General features: G+C 38.0%; 1 protein-coding gene across 8 annotated transcripts in view; it reads left to right on the forward strand.

Moving 5' to 3' along the window:
• Positions 1–23,624, forward strand: part of NAALADL2 (N-acetylated alpha-linked acidic dipeptidase like 2) — a 1,495,786-nt gene that overhangs the window by 1,143,291 nt on the left and 328,871 nt on the right. The gene's annotated exons all lie outside the window — the stretch shown is intronic.

The following is a 23,624-nucleotide window of genomic DNA, read 5'->3' on the forward strand; positions in this document are numbered from 1 at the left end:
AATATAAAAAAAGTAGTTACTATCTAGAAATTAAACAGACAATGACAAAACTAAGAACCAAATTCATGAGCTTCATGCTCTTTCAGTTCAGTTCAGTTCAGTCGCTCAGTTGCGTCCGACTCTTGTGACACCAGGCCTCCCTGTCCATCACAAACTCCCATCACAAACTCCACTCAATCATGATCTTTAATGAGTTGTCAATCAATTGGGAGGCAATCCATAAAGCAGATCACAGGAGGAAATAGTGCCTTTAATTCCTTTGTATTTTTTACTTTTATGTTCCCTTATTAAGTATAGCCAAACAAATAGCCATATTTATACAAATACACATGGAAGTGTGTTGGATTGCAAGAGAGAGACAGACCTGATACATATAAGGCATTCAATAATTAACAAATTATTGAATTAACATCATTGAATTAAAAAACAGACAACATGATGTAAGTATCTATTTTCAAAGGAACAGAATGTATACTATCTATGGTGAAACAGATCACCAGCCCAGGTGGGATGCATGAGACAAGTGCTCGGGCCTGGTGCACTGGGAAGACCCAGAGGAATCGGGTGGAGAGGGAGGTGGGAGGGGGGATCGGGATGGGGAATACGTGTAAATCTATGGCTGATTCATATCAATGTATGACAAAACCCACTGAAATGTTGTGAAGTAATTAGCCTCCAACTAATAAAAAAATTTAAAAAAATTTAAAAAAAAGAAATAAAGCAGACTTCATAAAAAAAAAAAAAAAAGAAAATGTAAATGATCAGACTTGTATATCAACCACAATGGTGAAACCATTTTTTAAATAGGATGAATTTCTATCAGCCAAATTGAAAAATGGAGTATATTACTAAAATGCTTTAAAAGGAAAGATAATGTATGAACTTTAAAATACTAAGAGTTCAAAATATTAAAATGCAGTGCTTTTTGTTATTATCAATAAGGTTATCCACAGCACACTTATAGCTTTTCTATTATCTCTGAATTTCTGCTTAACTTTTGACCAATGTACTAGGGTATGCAATTAAAGACACCAAATTCCAAACCAATCCATTTTTATACTTTTTAGTGATTCTGTAGAGGTTTAATTGTAGAAAGAGTTTAGATTAATGGATAACATATAACTGGAGCATTATCTGTGGATTTTAATTATCCTTACCAATGCTAATTCCCATTATAATAGATTGGAGGAGAGATGTCTTACAAATATCACATGTGGAAAAACTCTAGAGATTCTATTTGGCAGCAAGCTAAATATGAATCAACAGTGTTACATTACCATTAAAAGACTAAATTTACCTTAATTTGCATTAATAAACTTTAGAGAAAGGAATACAGATGATTGTTACTCCACTTTTCACTGCAGGTGTCACACCATCCCTAGAGAATTTGCATGAGTTTTGAAGAATGGACCATATAACCAGAAGAAAGTGAGAAAGTAAATGCATCTGAAGTTGCATTATGTGAAATATAATTGAAGTAATTAATCTTAAAAGAAAGAAAAGACTTAAGGTAGATAACTGTCCCTCAATATTACAAAGGGAGTAAATGTATTATTTCAGTTTAAGAAGGCAGAACAAGGACTAGTGGGGGATATTTAAAAAGAGTGTAAATGAAGAACTTTGACATGTTGAGCTGTCCAAAAAAGAAAGGCCCACTTTATTTATTTTTTTTTTAATTTTTTTATTAGTTGGAGGCTAATTACTTCACAACATTTCAGTGGGTTTTGTCATACATTGATATGAATCAGCCATAGATTTACACTTATTCCCCATCCCGATCCCCCCTCCCACCTCCCTCTCCACCCGATTCCTCTGGGTCTTCCCAGTGTACCAGGCCCGAGCACTTGTCTCATGCATCCCACCTGGGCTGGTGATCTGTTTCACCATAGATAGTATACATGCTGTTCTTTTGAAACATCCCACCCTCACCTTCTCCCACAGAGTTCAAAAGTCTGTTCTGTATTTCTGTGTCTCTTTTTCTGTTTTGCATATAGGGTTATCGTTACCATCTTTCTAAATTCCATATATATGTGTTAGTATGCTGTAATGTTCTTTATCTTTCTGGCTTACTTCACTCTGTATAAGGGGCTCCAGTTTCATCCATCTCATTAGGACTGGTTCAAATGAATTCTTTTTGATGGCTGAGTAATATTCCATGGTGTATATGTACCACAGCTTCCTTATCCATTCATCTGCTGATGGGCATCTAGGTTGCTTCCATGTCCTGGCTATTATAAACAGTGCTGCGATGAACACTGGGGTGCATATGTCTCTTTCAGATCTGGTTTCCTCAGTGTGTATGCCCAGAAGTGGTATTGCTGGGTCATATGGCAGTTCTATTTCCAGTTTTTTAAGGAATCTCCACACTGTTTTCCATAGTGGCTGTACTAGTTTGCATGCCCACCAACAGTGTAAGAGGGTTCCCTTTTCTCCACACCCTCTCCAGCATTTATTGCTTGTAGACTTTTGGATAGCAGCCATCCTGACTGGTGTGTAATGGTACCTCATTGTGGTTTTGATTTGCATTTCTATAATAATGAGTGATGTTGAGCACCTTTTCATGTGTTTGTTAGCCATCTGTATGTCTTCTTTGGAGAAATGTCTGTTTAGTTCTCTGGCCCATTTTTTGATTGGGTCATTTATTTTTCTGGAATTGAGCTGCAGGAGTTGCTTGTATATTTTTGAGATTAATCCTTTGTCTGTTTCTTCATTTGCTATTATTTTCTCCCAATCTGAGGGCTGTCTTTTCACCTTACTTATAGTTTCTTTTGTAGTGCAAAAGCTTTTAAGTTTCATTAGATCCCGTTTGTTTAGTTTTGCTTTTATTTCCAATATTCTGGGAGGTGGGTCATAGAGGATCTTGCTGTGATTTATGTCGGAGAGTGTTTTGCCTATGTTCTCCTCTAGGAGTTTTATAGTTTCTGGTCTTACATTTAGATCTTTAATCCATTTTGAGTTTATTTTTGTGTATGGTGTTAGAAAGTGTTCTAGTTTCATTCTTTTACAAGTGGTTGACCAGTTTTCCCAGCACCACTTGTTAAAGAGGTTGTCTTTTTTCCATTGTATATCCTTGCCTCCTTTGTCAAAGATAAGGTGTCCATAGGTTCGTGGATTTATCTCTGGGCTTTCTATTCTGTTCCATTGGTCTATATTTCTGTCTTTGTGCCAGTACCACACTGTCTTGATGACTGTGGCTTTGTAGTAGAGTCTGAAGTCAGGCAGGTTGATTCCTCCAGTTCCATTCTTCTTTCTCAAGATTACTTTGGCTATTCGAGGTTTTTTGTATTTCCATACAAATTGTGAAATTCTTTGGTCTAGTTCTGTGAAAAATACCGTTGGTAGCTTGATAGGGATTGCATTGAATCTATAGATTGCTTTGGGTAGAATAGCCATTTTGACAATATTGATTCTTCCAATCCATGAACACGGTATGTTTCTCCATCTGTTTGTGTCCTCTTTGAGTTCTTTCATCAGTGTTTTATAGTTTTCTATGTATAGGTCCTTTGTTTCTTTAGGTAGATGTACTCCTAAGTATTTTATTCTTTTTGTTGCAATGGTGAATGGTGAACAAAATTGACAAACCATTAGCAAGACTCATTAAGAAACAAAGAGAGAAAGGCCCACTTTAAAAAGTGTCTACCACTGGAGCTGAAATGAGAATCATGGTGAGGATCTAAAATTTCATGGTTGGTTAGCAATTTTGCAGTGAAAGATGGTTGTTGTCCATCATATAAAATTTTAATACTTTCCCTTGTGATTTCTAGATTACACAGACTCAGAATGGTTCAGTAACAACAAAATCTAAACATCAGTTTCACAATATTTCCAGTGCAAAAATCTGGAAACATAAATTAAAAGCTAATATAACTAGAGTGATATATGAAGTATAATAAAATATTTATAATATCTTTGTCTCAGAGATTATGGGTTTTCCCTTTTAAATTTTATGAACAATTTTTAAGTGAATATGTTTTTTTATAATCTAACCAAATAATGCTATTTTAACTTGAGTCAAAAAAGAAATGCCATTGTATCTTTGGAAGAAATACTGTGATTAATCATCATTTGTGTATTTTTATAATTCTCAAAATAAGTAGATTTTATTGCTCAAAATACACATAAGCTAATCAGTTTTAATTCTAGCATTTTTGTTTTCATTGTTTTATTCTGTGAGTATATTGTTATATCTTTTGGTACTAAATGCCTAGGATCTATACAAGGTATAATGGGTTAGATTATATCCCCCTGAGAGTTATATTCAAGTCCCAACTTCTAATGTTGGTGAATATGACCTTCTTTGGAATTAGGGTCTTTGCAGATATAATCAAGTTAAGATGAAATCATAGTGCTTTAGGCCAATGACAGGTGTCCTTGTGAAAAGGGAATTTTGGACACAGTAACACACAAAGAAAAGGCCATGTAAAGACATGAAGAAGATTAGAGTGATGTATCTACAAACCAAAGAATAGCAAGGATCATAGGCATCTACCAGAAACCCTGGAAGAGTGGAAGAAGGATCCACATTTCTAGTTCTTAAAATTTATTTATTTATTGCACTGGGTCTTCATGGCTGCAGGCTTTCTCTAGTTGTGGAGAGTGGGGGCTGCTTTCTAACTGCAGTGTACTGGCTTCACTTTGGCGGTGACTTCTCTTGCTGTGGAGCACAGGCTCTAAGCTCACAGGCTTAAGTAGTTGCAGCATGCAAGCTGGGTAGTTGCAACACAGAGGCTCAACAGTTGTGGCTCACAGGCCCGAAAGCATGTGGGCTCCAATAGTGTGGTGCATGGGCTTTCGTTGCCCGAGGCATGTGGGATCTTCCTGGACCAGGGATCAAACTCATGTCCACTGTATTGGCAGGTGAATTCTTACCCACTGTGCCACTAGGGAAGTCCCATTTCTACTGTTTTAAACCACATATTTTATGGTATTTTGTTATAGCAGCCCCAGGAAATGAATACAGAGAGAAATAGTTGGCAGTAGATTTTTATGAAATAGGAAAATCTTCAGGACAGTATTAGTAATGAAAAAATAAACATTTTCCTGCTTTTAAAGACTAGGTCATTATTTAATAATTTTCTAATATTATTTCCCTTTAGAGCATGCTATCAAGAATGCATTGAACTTTCATACTAACAAAAAAAATGAAATCATTGATTGAATAATTAAAAGTTTTAAACTAAAAATCTCAGGAATTTGGAGATGTAGATTTCTACATCTTTCCATTATTCTCTCTTATTAAATACTCATCAGTATTTGAAATTATATTTTTAAATTTCTGTGTTTATTTCCTCTTGCTCACACGGAGAGAAGTAACTCTGGTTGCTTTAGCCACCTCTGCACATCATAAATACTCAGAAGCATTTGTGGCAGGCTCTCAATGTAGTGACGAATACCAGCATCAGCAGCTTTGGCTTAGGACACACAGCAGGAGAAAATTTCCTCAACTGCTCAGGCTGACTACTTAGGACTCAGTTGAAGTCATATAACACATCTTAAATAATCTCTGGGCCAAGGAGATGGTATACTCTGGAATGACATTGCTTGTGGCAACATAATCTTTACTAGAACCACAAGATGAATCAGCCCACTCAAATCACAGAGATTAGGCCGTCTGTCAAATTAAACAGTGAAAGATTGCTTGTTGTGTAAAAGCAGCAAATTAAAGTACAATAGATTTCAGTAAATACTTTCCCTTCTGTCTGATCTCACTTGCAGTGTTTTGTCTTCTCAGTACACAATTAGAACATAGCCATGGATTTTACTATTTAGAATATACCTTACCTTCCCCGGGGCAGGGGGAGGTGGGGTGTAATAATCCAAGTTATTTTGATCTTAATTTTGGAAATAAATTTTGGAGATCTTTAGTTAAAGAATTCTTTCCTCTCATTTCAGCTATCCTATGAACAATCTTTTTCAGTATCTCCAAATATTCCTTAAAACCACACAATTGTATATGAGATTGAGTTTCAAGAAATAAATGTTCATGAAAGTGTCTGAAAGACATTCAATCCACTCTTCCTTTAAATGAGAGAGATAGCAGAGGGTCCATGTACCCTGAACATTACATGTGCATTTTCGTCTTATGTCCACACAGGTCTGTTTTTGGTTAAAGAATCCATAGCTTTGAATAGATAAGGGGTCTGTGAGTCCACCATAAAGTGGGAATTAATACTCTAGAGCAGTGTATCTCCAATGAGGGTGATTTTGTGCCCCAGGAAACATGTCAAATTGTTTTTGGTCATTACAACTAGGGAATGGGAGGTCTTTTCTGGCATGTAATATGAGAACAGAGATGCTGCTAAACCTTCTATAGTCCCTGCAACAAAAGATTACTGCACCTAAAATGGCAGTACCACTGCTGAGAGAACTTACTGTAGATAATTGATTATTCTATATCTCCCCACTCAAGATTAAGATTAAAAAAAAAAAGCATAAGTACTCAAACTCATTATTTTAGTTTCTACTTTATTGAACTTGTTTCTTGGCATGATGTTGTCCCTCAGTTTCAAGGCATGTTACAGAACTCTGTCCCTGGAATGTAATTTTATGTGAATGGACTGTCATCACACAATGATTTTGTCTTTATCGGCCTACAGTTTTCCTTTCAGGTCTCAGTTCTAGGAAAATCAGCTCTGGATATCATCAATGGATAATGTGAGGTGGAATTAGTCTTGTTTCCTTTTTGTTTGGATCATTAGGAAGATATACACTTAACTTCTATTGTAGTTTGGATAATAATCTGACTCTGGCTTCACTTTAGTATTCTATTTTTCCTAGGCCTTTACTTTGTAACATAAGTTTTTGTTATCTTTATCATAAGCAATTTTTAATATAATCTACATTTTTTCCTTTGAATGAAGTAAAGGATACATTTAAAAGTCCTGTGAATTATAAAACTTAACACAAAAAAATAAATACAGTTGACCTTTGAATAACATGAATTTGAACCACACAGCTCCACTTAAATAATGATTTTTTTAAAATAAACATGTACTAAAATGTACACTTGAAACTAACACAACATTTTAAATTAACTATGTGCTGTGTGCCTGCTAAGTTGCTTTAGTTGTGTCTGACTCTGTTCAACTCTATGGACCGCAACCCACCAAGCTCATCTGTCCATGTGATTCTCCAGGCAAGCCATGCCCTCCTCCAAGGAGCTACAAAAACTTACTGCCATTCACATCAATGAACACAAAATGTCACTGCCCTTGGGGATTTCTGGCCTCTAAATGTGAGTGAGGACTCCCAAAACAGAATACTAAATTCCTTGATATTCCTAAATTTGTATCAAGTGGCCATACATATATTATATATAATAGGTACATAAATTTGCTGGACTTCCAATTGCCTTTGAAATTTATTCTGGTTGTTTTTGATAAATTATAAATTATCCAATTTACCATGGTCTTTTAACATTCCCGTTAGTCAACATTTTTCTACTTGTGTGTAATCTATTCACTTAATAAGAAAACTGATCCAGGTCATTTTAATAAATATAAGCAGGACAAAGCTCAGAATTAGCTGGGGTAGAACCCAAGAATTTTATTATTCTCTTATTCTCTACTTTATACCACCTCCCATTTCTCCACACCTACTAACTTGCTGCAAGAAAGGGGACAGTTTCCAGGGCCCAAAAGGGAGCTCTTGTCTAACATTCAGAAATGAATTATTCAAGGAGACACATGTTGACTAAAAAAAAGAGTCACAACCTGAAAGTAGAGAGTTATTTTATTTGGTGGGAATGTTTAGGACACTGAGTCTGGGAGACTGCATCTCAGTAGCATTGAGAAAACTTCTCCAAGGAATTGGGAGGAGGAGTTAGACTATATACATTTGCAACAAAGAAGGCAGGCAGTCTGAACATCAAAGATTACTGCGAGTTAAGAAAAATCAACTTTGCCAACAAAGGTCTGCTAGTCAAGGCTATGGCTTTTCCAGTAGTCATGTATGGATGTTGAGAGTTGGACTATTAAGAAAGCTGAGCTCCAAAGAATTGCTGCTTTGGAACTGTAGTGTCAGAGAAGACTCTTGAGAGTCCCTTGGGCTGCAGGGAGATCCAACCAGTCCATCCTAAAGGAGATTGGTCCTGGGTGTTTATTGGAAGGACGGATGTTGAAGCTGGAACTCCAATATTTTGGTCACCTGATGCAAAGAGCTGACTCATTTGAAAAGACCCTGATCCTGGGAAAGATTGAGGGCAGGAGAAGAAGGGGACGACAGAGGGTGAGATGGTTAGATGGCATTACCAACTCAATGGACATGAGTTTCGGTAAACTCCAGGAGTTAGTGATGGACAGGGAGGCCTAGCGTGCTGCAGTTCATGGGGTGGCAAGGAGTCAGACACCACTGAGTGACTGAGCTGAACTGAACTGAACTGATGGTTGATGGGCCCATCAACCGAAGCTGTAGGTATAGGTGGACAGTTAGTTACCTGGTTATAATCCCAGTTAATGGTGAATAGGTAATAACCTCCTTGTATGACTGATTACCCACCCAGACCCTATTTTCTTATAATCAAATACTATTAATTACTCAGCTAGACAAAATATACTTGAGAAAGTAAATAATAAATTAAGACTATTGGATTGGTCTCTAATCTTCTTTCACCTCCCTCTAAATTCTGATTCCACCAGTAAAATAGATGATTCAAGATAGTACAAAAATACTATTCTGAGTGATTTAGCAGTAGTTCCAAATCACTGAGATAGGCAGTATTCTACTATCTCCATGCCATAATACATGATATGTGCTGAATCTATTGTTTTTCAGTTCAGTTCATTTGCTCAGTGGTGTCCGACTCTTTGTGACCCCATGAACCGCAGGACACCAGACCTCCCTGTCCATCACCAACTCCCGGAGTTTACCGAAGCTCATGTCCATTGAGTTGGTAATGCCATCTAACCATCTCATCCTCTGTCATCCCCTTCTTCTCCTGCCCTCAATCTTTCCCAGCATCGGGGTCTTTTCAAATGAGTCAGCTCTTCGCATCAGGTGGCCAAAGTATTGGAGTTTCAGCTTCAACATCAGTCCTTCCAATGAACTCCCAGGACTGATTTCCTTTAGGATGGACTGGTTGGATCTTCTTGCAGTCCAAGGGACTCTCAAGAGTCTTCTCCGACACCACAGTTCAAAAGCATCAATTCTTCGGTGCTCAGCTTTTTTTACAGTCCAACTCTCACATCCATACATGACCACTGGAAAAACCATAGCCTTGACTAGACGGACCTTTGTTGGCAAAGTAATGTGTCTGCTTTTTAATATGCTGTCTAGGTTGGTCATTACTTTCCTTCCAAGGAGTAAGTGTCTTCTACTATTATTTTTAAATAATAATAATTTTTGTTTAAACTTAAATATTTATTATTTAACATTATTTATTAAATCATAAAATTTGTATATTGTAAATCCCCAAAGCATTTTATAATATCCTTCACATAATATGTTATCTATAAATTATTACATGTACTATATATACATGTATATCACACAATTGAAAAACAATAGTACTCATGTTATAAATTGACTTATTTTATAGATAAGCCTTTACGCTCATATTCTTGTAATAGTTATAATGATATCATTGGCTCCCTAAGCGGTTAAAGACTCATAGGTTCAGAATCTGGTTGATACCCATCCAGTGACCTCTAGAGGTTCTGATTTTCAAGGGATAATTCCTTCTTGGGGGCGGGGGGAAGGTATTAATCTAATTCCTTCTTTTTAGTAATAAGGAAATTGAAGTTCTTAGGTTTAATTATTTCTGCAAGCCCTCGGAAACATAACTAGAACTCCACAGGGAGCCTGTAGGAGAGACAAAAAACAAAACAATGCAAATAAACCAAGGTAGATTTATCTGGGAGATTTTAACAGGTTTTCAGAATTTCCACATAGAGGATTTGGTACTAAATGGGGCAATTTTCACTTAAGCCAAAGGCAAGATGCCTGGTTTAAAACACATTCAAATGGATGATTTAAAATGTCAATTTTACATATCAAAATTAAGATCTTTAGAAAGTAGAAGGTTATTTTGAGAGTTGATTTTTATATTGATTTTCTCTGCTGCTCAAAATGCCCTTGGTTTTGTTTTCATCATAAAGACATCGCCAGAAATTTCTGTTATGAGAAAGTAACTATATTATTTTGTAAACTTTCCCCCTCAACTTTTATTTTTAATCCCTCCTCCATTTTCTCTTTCAGTGTTTTTTTTTTTTTTTTTCCCGATTTCTTCTCCAGTGCTTGTAGTGCTGCTTATGTCTCTGATCTAACATTCATGCTAGCAATAAAGAAAATATATGGGTTCTATCAGTCAAATATTTTTCTTAAAAAACTGTTTTTCTTATATACATTCAGAGATTATAAGAAGCAAGCAGAAATCAGCCTTTCTTCCAAAATAAGCTCTGTGGAAACTTTATAATCATTTTTATTGCTTTGGTATAGATAGATATGGGCTTCCCAGGTGACTGAGTGGTAGAATCCACCTGCCAATGCAAGAAATTCAGGTTTGATCCCTGGGTTGGGATGATCCCCTGGAGAAGGATATGGCAGCCCACTTCAATATTCTTGCCTGGTAAATCCCATGGACAGTGGATTCTGGCAGGCTCCTATCCATGGGGTTGCACAGAGTTGGACTAAATGTAGTAACTAAACAACAACAGCAATGTATTTAGCATAAAATTCAAAATTGAGTAAATTGGGAAAAATGAAATGCCAGGTAAAACTTATTTCTGCAAATTGTACTTCTGGTAAACAGTAATAGAAAAAGTAATATTCATTCTTTGTGCTCAAATCCTTATATTTACATCCTTCTATTTAATGCTAGAAGTATGAGAAAACTTCTAGCATTAAACTCAGCACATCATTCTGAAAAACAATTCAAATAACTTCATATTTCTTGCTAGGCTTCCCTGATAGCTCAGATGGTAAAGCGTCTGCCTGCAACTTGGGAGACCTGAGTTCGATCCCTGGGTCGGAAGATCCCCTGGAGAAGGAAATGGCAACCCACTCCAGTACTCTTGCCTGGAAAATTCCATGGATGGAGGAGCCTGGTAGGCTACAGTCTGTGGGACCGCAAAGAGTTGGACATGACTGAGCAACTTCACTGAGTAGAATTTCTGTGAGTTCCAAGATTTTTAATTTTTAGATGGTTCTTGCATTTCAAATGCAAGTGAAACTGATTTAAAAATAATAATAATAATATTTCAAGTAGGTTTTGTCTGAGCCAAGTTATACTGGTGACTAAAAGAAAACAGCAGACAATCAGTGCTAAATATGTCCTCTCTGGATGATTGCAGTGATACCAAGGGCTTTGGTTCTCACCTTTATGCAAATGACCTCCCCAATTTATACTGCTATCTTTGATCTCTCCAGTGAACTCCAAAGCTGCATATCCAACAGGACACTGGACATCTCCACCTGGATATTCTACAAGATTGTCATATTCAACTTGTTCCAAGATGACTTCATTGTTTTATATCTCCCCACTCCTCATTCCTCTCTCCTGTACCAGCCAGGATGCTTTCATTTCAAGGAACAAAAGCCCCAGCTGAACTGGCTGTTTAAACAATAAAGGAGATCTATTGGCTCAGAAGTAGTTAGAACTATAGACCTGGGAAAAGCTGATTTGGTTCTCTTTCTTTAGGATTTTTTGGCTCTGTGTTTCTTTGAGAGTCAGCTTTGGTCCCAAATAGGCTTCTTTGAAAGTTACACAATAGTCACAATAGTTCTAGGTTTTATTTCTTCATTCAAATTGTCCAAAAAGAAAGAAGGCAAATCTTTCAAAGAGTTCTTTCCATAGAGCAAGAGACTTTTCTCCAAACCCCTAAAAAACTTCTTAGCCAAGGGAAAGTGGCTGGCTGTTTCCGTCACTTGTAGCTAAGGCAAGTTCTTCAACTTGTCAGGATCCATGACTTAAACTGTGGGAAAGCAGTCTCATCCAGTCACAAGACTACTGTGTAACAGCGAATAATAAATCAAATGTCAAGGGGAAAACTGCAGTGTCCACATATTTCATATTTTGCCCTTGTTTAGAGATTGGTTACCACAAGTATCACGTCGAGTTAGCATAAATGAAAACATTTGTTGTAAAGGATAGATAACAATTTCAAGAAACTCAGTTTTAGGAAATAGTCTGACATGTCAGAAACTTGACAGGTTATCAACCATGTGCTTCTTCTTCCTACGTGTTCCTTCATTTCTCTCATCTCAGCTTAACTCTGCATTTCTGTTTTATTTTCCTGCTACTCTCAGGAGTTGCCTTTCTATATTTCTTTAACAGAAGGTACACAGTTAAAAATGACTATAAGCTAGTAGTTTAAAAAGCCTTACATCCCACCCCCCCGTACCTGTAACTATGACTAGCCACACTTTTGATGTCTTAATCTCCAATTCCAGAAATGAAAATGATGACTGGTCTGTCCATTTCCAATGATGACTGGTCTGTCCATTTCCAGTGGGTGTTAGTTGTGGGAGATACTGGTGTGTCATGTCATATATGAGTCCCTGTTCAGAGGTGACAAAGGCATATGAACAGGAAAAAAACATGACATATTTGTGTATTATAGGAGTATATATTTTTAATTTGGAAAATGGAACCACCTGTTTTTCAAGTTAGAAGCCTGGGAATAAATTTTAGTTCATCCCAGTCCTTACAGCTTCACCCCTTCCTGAGGCCAGTAATATAATAATTACTTTTAAATGTACTAGCTCTTAAGCAATCTGTAAGTGTATATATCTCATTTCATTCTCTCAACAAACTTATGAGAAATGCAGTTAATATGCTCATTTTTAGGAGCCCAAACTGAGGCCCAATAAGGTTTAATAGAGTTGACAGATGGCAAACCTGATATTGTATCCCAGATCATCCTGACTCCAAAACCCCAACTTTTTTCACTGTTCACACCATCTGTACATGAATTTTGGAAGAAGGCAGATCTGAGTTTGAATTTTGGCTTTCACTTATTGGTCATGTATCACTTACTGATCTCTGTGAACCTCAATTCCATTTTCTATAAAAATCCAAGGACAATAGGGAGCCCTTCAAGAATGCTTAAAATAAAAACCGAATAACTAGCCATGTACTTGGCAAATAGTAGGGTATCAAAAAAAAAGCTACTTTCTGTTTCATCTAATCAATGGAATAATATTTGGGGGAAAATATATTGGAATTGAAAGAGCAGATGAACATGGTTTACATCAGGTAGGTACCACTTAGTAGCTTTTTAACCATAAGCATATTGACTAACAAATGATTCTTAATTTTCTCACCATTGAAAGCAAGTAAGTACTAATTTCTTTTAAGATGAGTGTGACAATTAAATGGGACAATATATAGAAATCTTAGTCACACAGCCTAATTTTAGTGTAAAGCTGAGACTGAGGTATTTGCATGTAGTAAATACATGCTAAGTAATTACTATTCAAAGAAATTAAAAGATAGGTTCTTTTTAAGAGTATATCTAGGGGCCTAGGTATTTATTGTTGTTTAGTCACTAGGTCATGTCCAACTCTTTGTGACCCCATGGACTGCAGCACACCAGGTTCCTCTGTCCTTCACTATCTCCCAGAATTTGCTCAAATTCATTAGAGAGTTTAAAAGTAGACCTCTGCTCTTTACTCATTTTATCTTGCTAAAAATTAAAATGTGTTTTATTCATCATACTAAGTGATCCATATTCTGGGTTAGATGATTTGCATTTGCATCTGTGAAATATTTTACAAGAATTGTTACTGTTACTATTGTTCTATTCATTTTTGCTTTTATTTTCCTTTTTTGTTGTTGTTTTGCTATCATTTTAGACATGAAAAATTGAGATTACATGTAATTTATTCAGTAATATTAAGCTGAGTGGTAAAGTAAAACTCCTTGAACATTGCTGCTTCTCCAACTATATTTTGTATATTAAAATAAATCAGTGGTACTTTTGGCAATAGGCAGAATGCAGCCTATAAAACTGTCAATTTATTATGTCACTGTACCATGCTATAGTAGCATTGAGATTTGTTTTTGTTTTGTGTGTGTGTGAGAGAACAGCAGGTGTTGATTTCAGAAAGATTATATATTTCTCTATGTCCACACTAGGTTTAGGACAGTTAGATAACGAATTAAATGTTGTATTGAATTTTTACAATCATGCCTTGGTGTTCTAGTAAACAAATAACAACGTTAATTATCAATCATAAAACAGCAGCAGCTTTAAAAATATCATACAACTACATGAAAAAAAATTGTATTAGTACTTACTTAAAGAACCAGCAGAAGAAACATACCTTAGAAAGGTCCTCTGCCATTAGCTGGAGAAGAAAATGCAACCCATTCCAGTATTATTGTCTGGAGAATCTCATGGTCAGAGGAATCTGGTGGGCTACAGTCCATGGGGTTGAAAAGAACTGGATATGACTGAGCAACTGAGCATGCATACACTGCCATTAGAGTCCTAAAGTAAAAATTTAGATGTTGTAGGCAGGATCTCATTATGATAATATGGTAATAAGGTTATATGACCGTACCATATTTGTTGAAAGAAGATATAGCATCAATGATGAGTTTAGGGCAGAACATGGAAGGTTCTCTCCTAAAGAGAGGCTTTGTCTGTTTACTGATATCTAAACAAACAGATATTAAACTTCCTGTTTCAGTTCAGTTCAGTTCAGTTGCTCAGCTGTGTCCGACTCTATGTGACCCCATGAACTGCAGATGCCAGGCCTCCCTGTCCATCACCAACTCCCGGAGTTTACCCAAACTCACGACCATTGAGTCAGTGATGCCATCCAGCCATCTCATTCTCTGTCATCCCCTTCTCCTCCTGCCTTCAATCTTTCCCAGCATCAGGGTCTTTTCAAATGAGTCAGCTCTTTGCATCAAGTGGCCAAAGTATTGGAGTTTCAGCTTCAACATCAGTCCTTCCAATGAATATTCAGGACTGATTTCCTTTAGGATGGACAGGTTGGATCTTCTTGAAGTCCAAGGGACTCTCAAGAGTCTTCTCTAGCACCACAGTTCAAAAGCATCAATTCTTCAGTGCTCAGCTTTCTTTATAGTCCAACTCACATCCATACATGACTACTGGAAAAACCATAGCCTTGACTTGATGGAACTTTGTTGGCAAAGTAATGTCTCTGCTTTTTAATATGCTGTCTAAGTTGGTTGTAACTTTCCTTCCAAGGAGCCAGCGTCTCTTAATTTCATGGCTGCAATCACCATCTGCAGTGATCTTGGAGCCCAAGAAAATAAAGTCAGCCACTGTTTCCACTGTGTCCTCATCTATTTCCCATGAAGAGATGGGACCAGATGCCATGATCTTAGTTTTCTGAATGTTGAGCTTTAAGCCAACTTTCTTACTCTCCTCTTTCACTTTCATCAAGAGGCTCTTTAGTTTTTCACTTTCTGCCATAAGGTGGTGTCATCTGCATATCTGAGGTTATTTATATTTCTCCTGGAAATCTTGATTCCAGCTTGTATTTCATCCAGCCCAGCGTTTCTCATGATGTACTCTGCATATAGGTTAAATAAGCAAGGTGACAATATATGGCCTTGACGTATTCCTTTCCCTATTTGGAACCAGTCTGTTGTTCCATGTCCAGTTCTAACTGTTGCTTCCTGACCTGCATACAGGTTTCTCAAGAGGCAGGTCAGGTGGTCTGGTATTCCTATCTCTTTCAGAATTTTCCACAGTTTATTGTGATCCACACAGTCGAAGGCTTTGGCATAGTCAATAAAGCAGAAATAAATGTTTTTCTGGAACTCTCTTGCTTTTTCAATAATCCAGCAGATGTTGGCAATTAGATCTCTGGTTCCTCTGCCTTTTCTAAATCCAGCTTGAACATCTGGAAGTTCACGGTTCACATACTGCTGAAGCCTGGCTTGGAGAATTTTGAACATTATTTTACTAGTGTGTGAGATGAGTGCAATTGTGTGGTAGTTTGAGCATTCATTGGCATTGACTTTCTTTGTGACTGGAAAGAAAGCTGACCTTTTCCAGTCGTATGGCCACTGCTGAGTTTTCCAAATTTGCTGATATATTGAGTGCAGCACTTTCACAGCATCATCTTTTAGGATTTGAAATAGCTTGACTAGAATTCCATCACCTCCATTAGTTTTGTTCGTAGTGATGCTTTCTAAGGCCCACCTGACTTCACATTCTAGGATGTCTGGCTTTAGGTGAATGGGAGTGATCATACCATCATGATTATCTGGGTCATGAAGATCTTTTCTGTACAGTTCTTCTGTGTATTCTTGCCATCTCTTCTTAATATCTTCTGCTTCTGTTAGGTCCATCCCATTTCTGTCCTTTATTATGCCCATTTTGCTTGAAATGTTCTTTTGGTATCTCTAATTTTCTTGAGGATATCTCTAGTCTTCCCCATTCTATTGTTTTCCTCTATTTCTTTGCATTGACTGCTGAGGAAGGCTTTCTTATATCTCCTTGCTATTCTTTGGAGCTCTGCATTCAAATGGGTATATCTTTCCTTTTCTCCTTTGCTTTTTGCTTCTCTTCTTTTCACAGCTATTTGTAAGGCCTCCTCGGATAGCCATTTTGCTTTTTTCATTTCTTTTCCTTGGGGATGGTCTTGATCCCTGTCTCCTGCACAATGTCACGAACCTCCATCCATAATTCATCAGGCGCTCTGTCCATCAGATCCAGTCCCTTAAATCTATTTCTCACTTCCACTATATAGTCATAAGGGATTTGATTTAGGTCATACCTGAGTGGTAGTGGTTTTCCCCACTTTCTTCAGTTTAAGTCTGAATTTAGCAATAAGGAGTTCATGGTCCATGCCCTGTTATTTACCTGGGGCCAAACTGTAGTGGAGATTATGAAGATAATGGTGAACTCCTTCAAAAGATCCCATGCAGGCGCTGCTACACCTAGTTCCCCCAACCCTGCAACAACCCATCACTGACCCACACCTCCCCCCTAGACTCCTGAACACTCATAGGAAAGTCTGGGTCAGCCTCTTGGGCCTGCAGTCCATGGGGTCACCAAGAGTTGGGCACAACTGACTGACTTCACTTTTAGTTTGGTAAAGAGCTCAGATGCAGTGTTATAGGTATCCCTTGAGGCAGAACCGAGACCCTCCCTCAAGACTGCATTGTTGTTTCTTGGCTGCTCCTTCTTTGTCTCTGCATTCCCCTCCCTTCCCTTATTAGCAACTGTTTGGTTGTCTTCTATTCCAAGGATCCCTATAGGGTCCTGCTTGGTTTCACTACTAGTCTTAAAGAGCTTCTTCTTCTTGTTCAGTCACGCAGTCATGTCCAACTCTCTGGGACCTCGTGGACTGCAGCACAGCAGGCCTCCCTGTCCCTCACCATCTCACAAAGTCTGCCCAAGTTCACATCCATTGCATCAGTGATGCCATCCAGCCATCTCATCCTCTGATGCCCTCTTCTCCTTCTGCCCTCAATCTTCTCTAGCATCAGAGACTTTTCCAATGGGTCAGTTCTTTGCATTAGATGACCAAAGTCCTGGAGCTTCAGCTTCAGCCTCAGTCCTTCCAACAAGTATTCAGGATTGATTTCCCTTAACATTGACGAGTTTGATCTCCTTACTCTCCTAGGGACTTTCAAGAGTCTTCTCCAGCACCACAGTTTGAAGACATCAATTCTTTGCCATTCTGCCTTCTTTATGATCCAGCTCTCACAACCATACATGACCATTGGGAAGACCATAGCCTTAACTATGAGGATCTTTGTTGGCAGAGTAACATCTCTGCTTTTAAACACACTAAGTCTGTCACAGCTTTCCTGCCAAAAAGCAACTGTCTTCTGATTTCATGGCTGCAGTCACCATCTGCAGTGATTTTAGAGCCCAAGAAGAGGAAATCTGTCACCACTTCCACTTTTTCCCCTTCTTTTTGCCACGAAGTAATGAGGCCAGATATCATAATCTTAGTTTTTTTCTTTTTTTTAATATTTACTTTTAAGCCAGCAGTTTCACTCCCCACCTTCACCCTCAAGAGGCTCTTTAGTTCCTCTTTGCTTTCTGCCATTAGACCGGTATCACCCATGTATATGAGGTTGTTGGTGTTTCTCCTGCCTATCTTAATTCCAGTTTGTAACTTATCCAGCCCGGCATTTCTCATGATGTGCTCAGTGTACAGGTTAAACAAACAGGGTGACAGCAGACAGCCCTGTTGTATTCCTTTCTCAGTCTTGAACCAGTCAGTTGTTCCATACAGGGTGTTAACTGTTGCTTCTAGACCAGTATACAGGATTCTCAAGAGACAGGTAAGATAGTCTGGTATTCCTATCTCTTTAAGAGCTTTCCACAGTTTGTTATGATCCACATAGTTCAAGGCTTTAGCATAGACAATGAAACAGAAATAGATGTTTTTCTGCAATTCCCTTGCCTTCTCCATGATCTAGTGAATGTTGGCAATTTGATCTCTAGTTCCTCTTCCTTTTCCAAACCCAGCTTGGACTCTGAAATTTCTAGGTTTTCATAATGCTGAAGCCTAGCATGCAGGATTTTACACATGACCTTTCTAGCAAGGGAGATGAATGTAATTGGTAAAGGAGATTACATCTTCTATTCAAGTGGACAGTAAACCATATTGACTGTTGACTCATGGTTCAAAGACAAAATTATTTGGGTTGCATAGAGTCGCAACAGAATGTGACAAGAACTGGCAAAAAAAAAAAAAAAAAGAAGATAGTTTGTATTTTTTTTTTAACTAAGGATGGTAATTTTCTAACTGATTAAAGATTTATAATTGTTCTTCATTTTTAGGAGACAAACATAGTATTTGGAAGATCATTTAAAAAAAATTCAGACCTACCTCACTATTGCTGCTGGAAAAATAGGAACCTCAGAGAACATTCTGGAAATTTTAGTCTGAGTCTGGCAGCCTAGAGCTTTCAGTCACAAGTTTTCAATGGGATATTGGTGGAACCTCCAGAATTATTAACTGGCAGTTCTCCAAAATACCATGGCGGGGGGGGGGGGGATGACTTTTCATCTAGCAAAATTAAGTCCATTGAATTTCTATATTAAAGTTGAATACCACCTTAACAGAACCATAATTTGGCTTCAAAATGGGAAATGTTCTAATGTTTATCAGATTTAGGATTGAACTGAATAATTTTAGGCTTTCCCTGGTGGCTCAGTGGTAAAGAATCTGCCTGCAATGCAAGAGACACAAGAAAAGCGGGTTCGTTAAGGTGAGTCTTGCCACATGATGAGCTGGTTGACATTGAAGAGAATCTGTGACAGAATTACTTTGAACTGAAGGACACAGTGAGGTGACAGTCTTAAAGTAAAACTTGATAACTAAGCTGTTTATGACTCCCTCAAGCCGCTCATGAGCAGATATTTCCTCAAGTAAGCAATGAAGTCATTTTGCTTTCTCTCAAATAGAAGAAAAAAATACACTTCACCATAGAATTATTTAGCACAAGTATAAATTTGATTCCAGAATTATTTTAGTACAGGGTTAGGAAAATATGCATTTCCCAAGATGTTTAACACAGGAATAGGAAATTATTTTGGTTTCAGATTGCAGACATACATGCTAGGAAGGAAGATAAAGTAGGTCAGGAGATATTAGTAATTGTAAAGAGTATTATTTCAGTATCACCCAGAAAGGCCTTTTTAGGGAAATGACATTTTAGCAGAAATCAGAACGAACTGAGCAATTGATCATTGTGGAAATGTCTCTGCAAAAAGGAAACAAAACCCAAAGGCCCTGGTGTGAGAATGTATTGGGGGAGAACAAGGAGGCTGAAGAGCTAGGGCATAATGACTAAATGCCCAAAGCAGTAATGACAAGATCAAAGGGAGCATAGGGCACAGATCATGTAGGACTTTAGAAGCCACGGCAAAGAGCTCGGATTTCATTCTAAGCAAGAGGAGAAGTCACTGTAGAGTTTTAAGCTGATGATTGACATGGCCTGATACCATTTTTTTTAAAAGCTCATTTTGGCAAAGAATAAGAGGTTCTGTGAGGAGAGGTAGCAAGGAAGTCATTGCAGTGGGAACGGGAGAAACAATGGCTGTTTGGATGAGGGAGAGGCTTTGCAGATAAATGTAATACTAAACATAGGAGAAAGAGAAGTGTCTATATACAGTTTTTGGGCTAAGCAACAGGATGAATGAGTAGTAGTACCATCTAAACTGGGGCAACTGTTGAATAAGTGAAAATGTCAGACACTTAGCCTCAGTGGTATTATTTTGATAGACTCAAAGATCTAAAGGTATCTTTAGAAAGAAAATAATTTTTAAAGTTTATTACAAATGCAATTAAGTCAGGATTGGAGGCAGGTATACTGGATAAATAAACCAAGAAATAGATAAGTTGGTGAAGAAAATGATAGAAAATGCAATAGAAACCCACTGGTGGTATTGCCTTTAAGTGAGGAAACCTCGAGAAGAATGTGACTTGTGAGGATGGGGGGTAAGCCCTCCAAGCTGACCTGACTGACCAGGCAAAAACCTTGAGATGATGACTTTAAAATATCTTCAGTTTTGTCCATCTAAATTACCAGTCAGGTTGCAGAAACAAACTCTAACAGCCAGATCTATGTTTTTAACTGATTTTACTTATATTTAATCTCCAAATGATCCAACCAGTCAATCCTAAAGGAAATCAGTCCTGATTATTCATTGGAAGGACTAATGCTGAAGCTGAAGTTTCAACACTTTGGCCACCTGATGCGAAGAACATTGGAAGAGACTCTGATGCTGGGAAAGATAGAAGGCGGGAGGAGAAGGGGACGACAGAGGATGAGATGGCTGGTTGGCATCAACAACTAGATGAACATGAGTTTGAGTAAACTCTGGGAGTTGGTGATGGATAGGGAAGCCTGGCATGTTGCAGTCCATGGGGGTCACAAAGACTTGGACAGGACTGACCAACTGAACTGAAACAGAAAAATGTGCAATAGAGTCTAGACTAGACTTCTTTTTATTTTCTTCCAGATTTCCTAAGGCCAGTGTTTATGCCTGGTTTTTAATCTTCTTTTGAAAGGAAGCCACTGTTAGTCATGTCCAATCCCCAAAAAAGATTTAAGGACATGATGAGGGGGAAGCAGGGACTTGTGACAGGAAGTGATTGTTCCTGCAGGGGCTTTGAATTAAAGGTCATCAAACACCACCACATTTCACAAGTGTTCTCTCAAACAGGAGAAAAGTACTTTTGTTGTTCCACAGTTTGAGTGAACCTAGGGGATTTCTAGACACAGAAGGATACATTCACACAGAATTTCAACTATATTCCCAGATGTATACAGTCAGAATGTAGTAGGTCTAAAGAAAATCCTGTAAAATTCAATATTCATTAACTCTGGAATATTTTGGTAAGGCAGTTCCATTCAGTTGTGTTCTCAAAATGTCCTCAAATGTCCTGTTCTTTAAGTGACCTGGAAAAAGGATGAACCAAAGAAAATGGGTTACAGGACTAGACAGAGGTAAAATTTCTGTTAAAATTTCATGATCCCTCACTCCCTGGTATATTTTTCAAGTTGGCATCATTTAAGGTCTTCTGTGATATTGTTTCAAGCTATTTTTCCATCTCTATCACCAGAAAACCTCTTACATGTATTTCATTTCAACCAGATTCCCTGAAATGTTTAGTTTCCAAACAGAAGCCACTCACTGTTGCACATACATTTTTATCTACCTCATACTTCCCTTTCCCTCTGCCTTCCCACCTCTCCCCCTATTGTGTATCACTGTGAACTCAAACCCCTCTTGTATCTTTGAAGGCTTACCTTAACCATGTTGGCAGCTAAATCACAAAAATACAAGGATGACTTGTGGATCAAACAAAACTCAGTTTATTAGACCTCCACAGTGAGAAAAAAGTACTACCTTGACTGTTAACAGTGTTTCAGAATGTGAGATAGAGGAGGATGTTTATAGTGTTTGGGGGTGTTAAACACAAAAGCCATCAAGAAATTGAGGAGACAGTTTTATTAGGTGTTGCAATATGGATAACTTTTATTAACAAGGAATGTGTCAAAGAAGAATGAGAAAACCTGAGGTTTTTTATAGAGGCAAATGAAGAGGGAACCATGAAGAAGGGTGGAGGCAGTGGGATCTCTGAATACCTGACTGCAGGGTAGTCCTTTGTGGTTAGTCCTTTCTGAGGACACCCTTAAAAGGGTTGAGTTGAGTTCAGTTCAGTGGCTTAGTCGTGTCCTACTCTTTGCAACTCTATGGACTGCACCACGCCAGGCAGGCTTCCTTGTCCATCATGAATTTCCGGAGCTTGCTCAAACCCATGTCCATTGAGTCAGTGATGCCATCCAACCATCTTATCCCCTGTCATCCCCTTCTCCTGCCTTCTATCTTCACCAGCATCAAGCTCTTTTCCAATGAGTCATTTCTTCATATCAGGTGGCCAAAGTATTAGAGTTTCAGCTTCAACGTCAGTCCTTCCAGTGAATAGTCACAACTGATTTCCTTTAAGATGGACTGGTTGGATCTCCTTGCAGTCCAAGGAACTCTCAAGAGTCTTCTCCAACACCACAGTTCAAAAGCATCAATTCTTCGGTGCCCAGCTTTCTTTATAGTTCAACTCTCACATCCATACATGACTACTGGAAAAACCATAGCTTTGATTAGATGAACCTTTGTTGACAAAGTAATGTCTCTACTTTTTAGTATGCTGTCTAGGTTTGTCATAGCTTTTCTTCCAAGGAGCAAGAATCTTTTAATTTCATGGCTGCAATCACCATCTGCAGTGATTTTGGAGTCCAGAAAAATAAAGTCTCTCACTCTTTTCATTGTTTCCCCATCTATTTGCCATGAAGTGATGGGAACAGATGCCATGATCTTCATTTTTTGAACGTCAAATTTTAAGCCAACCTCTTCACTCTCCTCTGTCACTTTCATCAAGAGGCTTTCTTTGCTTTCTGCCATAAGGGATGGTGTCATCTGCATATCTGAGGTTATTGATATTTCTCCCAGCAATCTTGATTCCAGCTTGTGCTTCACTGAGCCCAGCCATTTCACATGATGTACTCTGGATAAGTTACATAAGCAGGGTGACAATATACAGCCTTGATGTACTCCTTTCCCTATTTGGAACCAGTCTGTTTTTCCATGTCTGGTTCTAACTGTTGCTTCTTGACCTGCAATCATATTTCTCAGGAGGCAGATCAGGTGGTCTTGTGTTCCCATCTCTTGAAGAATTTTCCAGTCTGTTGTGACTCACATAGTCAAAATCTTTGGCATAGTCAATAAAGCAGGAGTAGATTTTTTCTGCAACTCTCTTGCTTTTTAGATGATCTGATGGATGTTGTCAATTTGATCTCTGGTTCCTCTGCCTTTCCTAAATCCAGCTTGAACATCTGGAAGTTCACAGTTCACGTACTGTTGAAGCCTGGCTTGGAGAATTTTGAGCATTACTTTGCTAGTGTGAGATGAGTGCAATTGTGTGATAGTTTGAGCATTCTTTGGTATTGCCTTTCTTTGGGATTAGAATGAAAATTGACCTTTTCCAGTCCTATAGCCACTGCTGTTTTCCAAATTTGATAACTTATTGAGTGCAGCACATTCACAGCAATATGTTTTAGTATTTGAAATAGATCAACTGGAATTCTATTACCTCCACTAGCTTTGTTTGTAGTGATGCTTCCTAAGGTCCACTGAACTTTGTATACCAGGATTTCTGGCTCTAGGTGAGTGATC

The sequence above is a fragment of the Cervus elaphus genome, chromosome 19 (assembly GCF_910594005.1).
Source record: "Cervus elaphus chromosome 19, mCerEla1.1, whole genome shotgun sequence".
In the NCBI taxonomy this organism is placed as follows: Eukaryota; Metazoa; Chordata; class Mammalia; order Artiodactyla; family Cervidae; genus Cervus; species Cervus elaphus.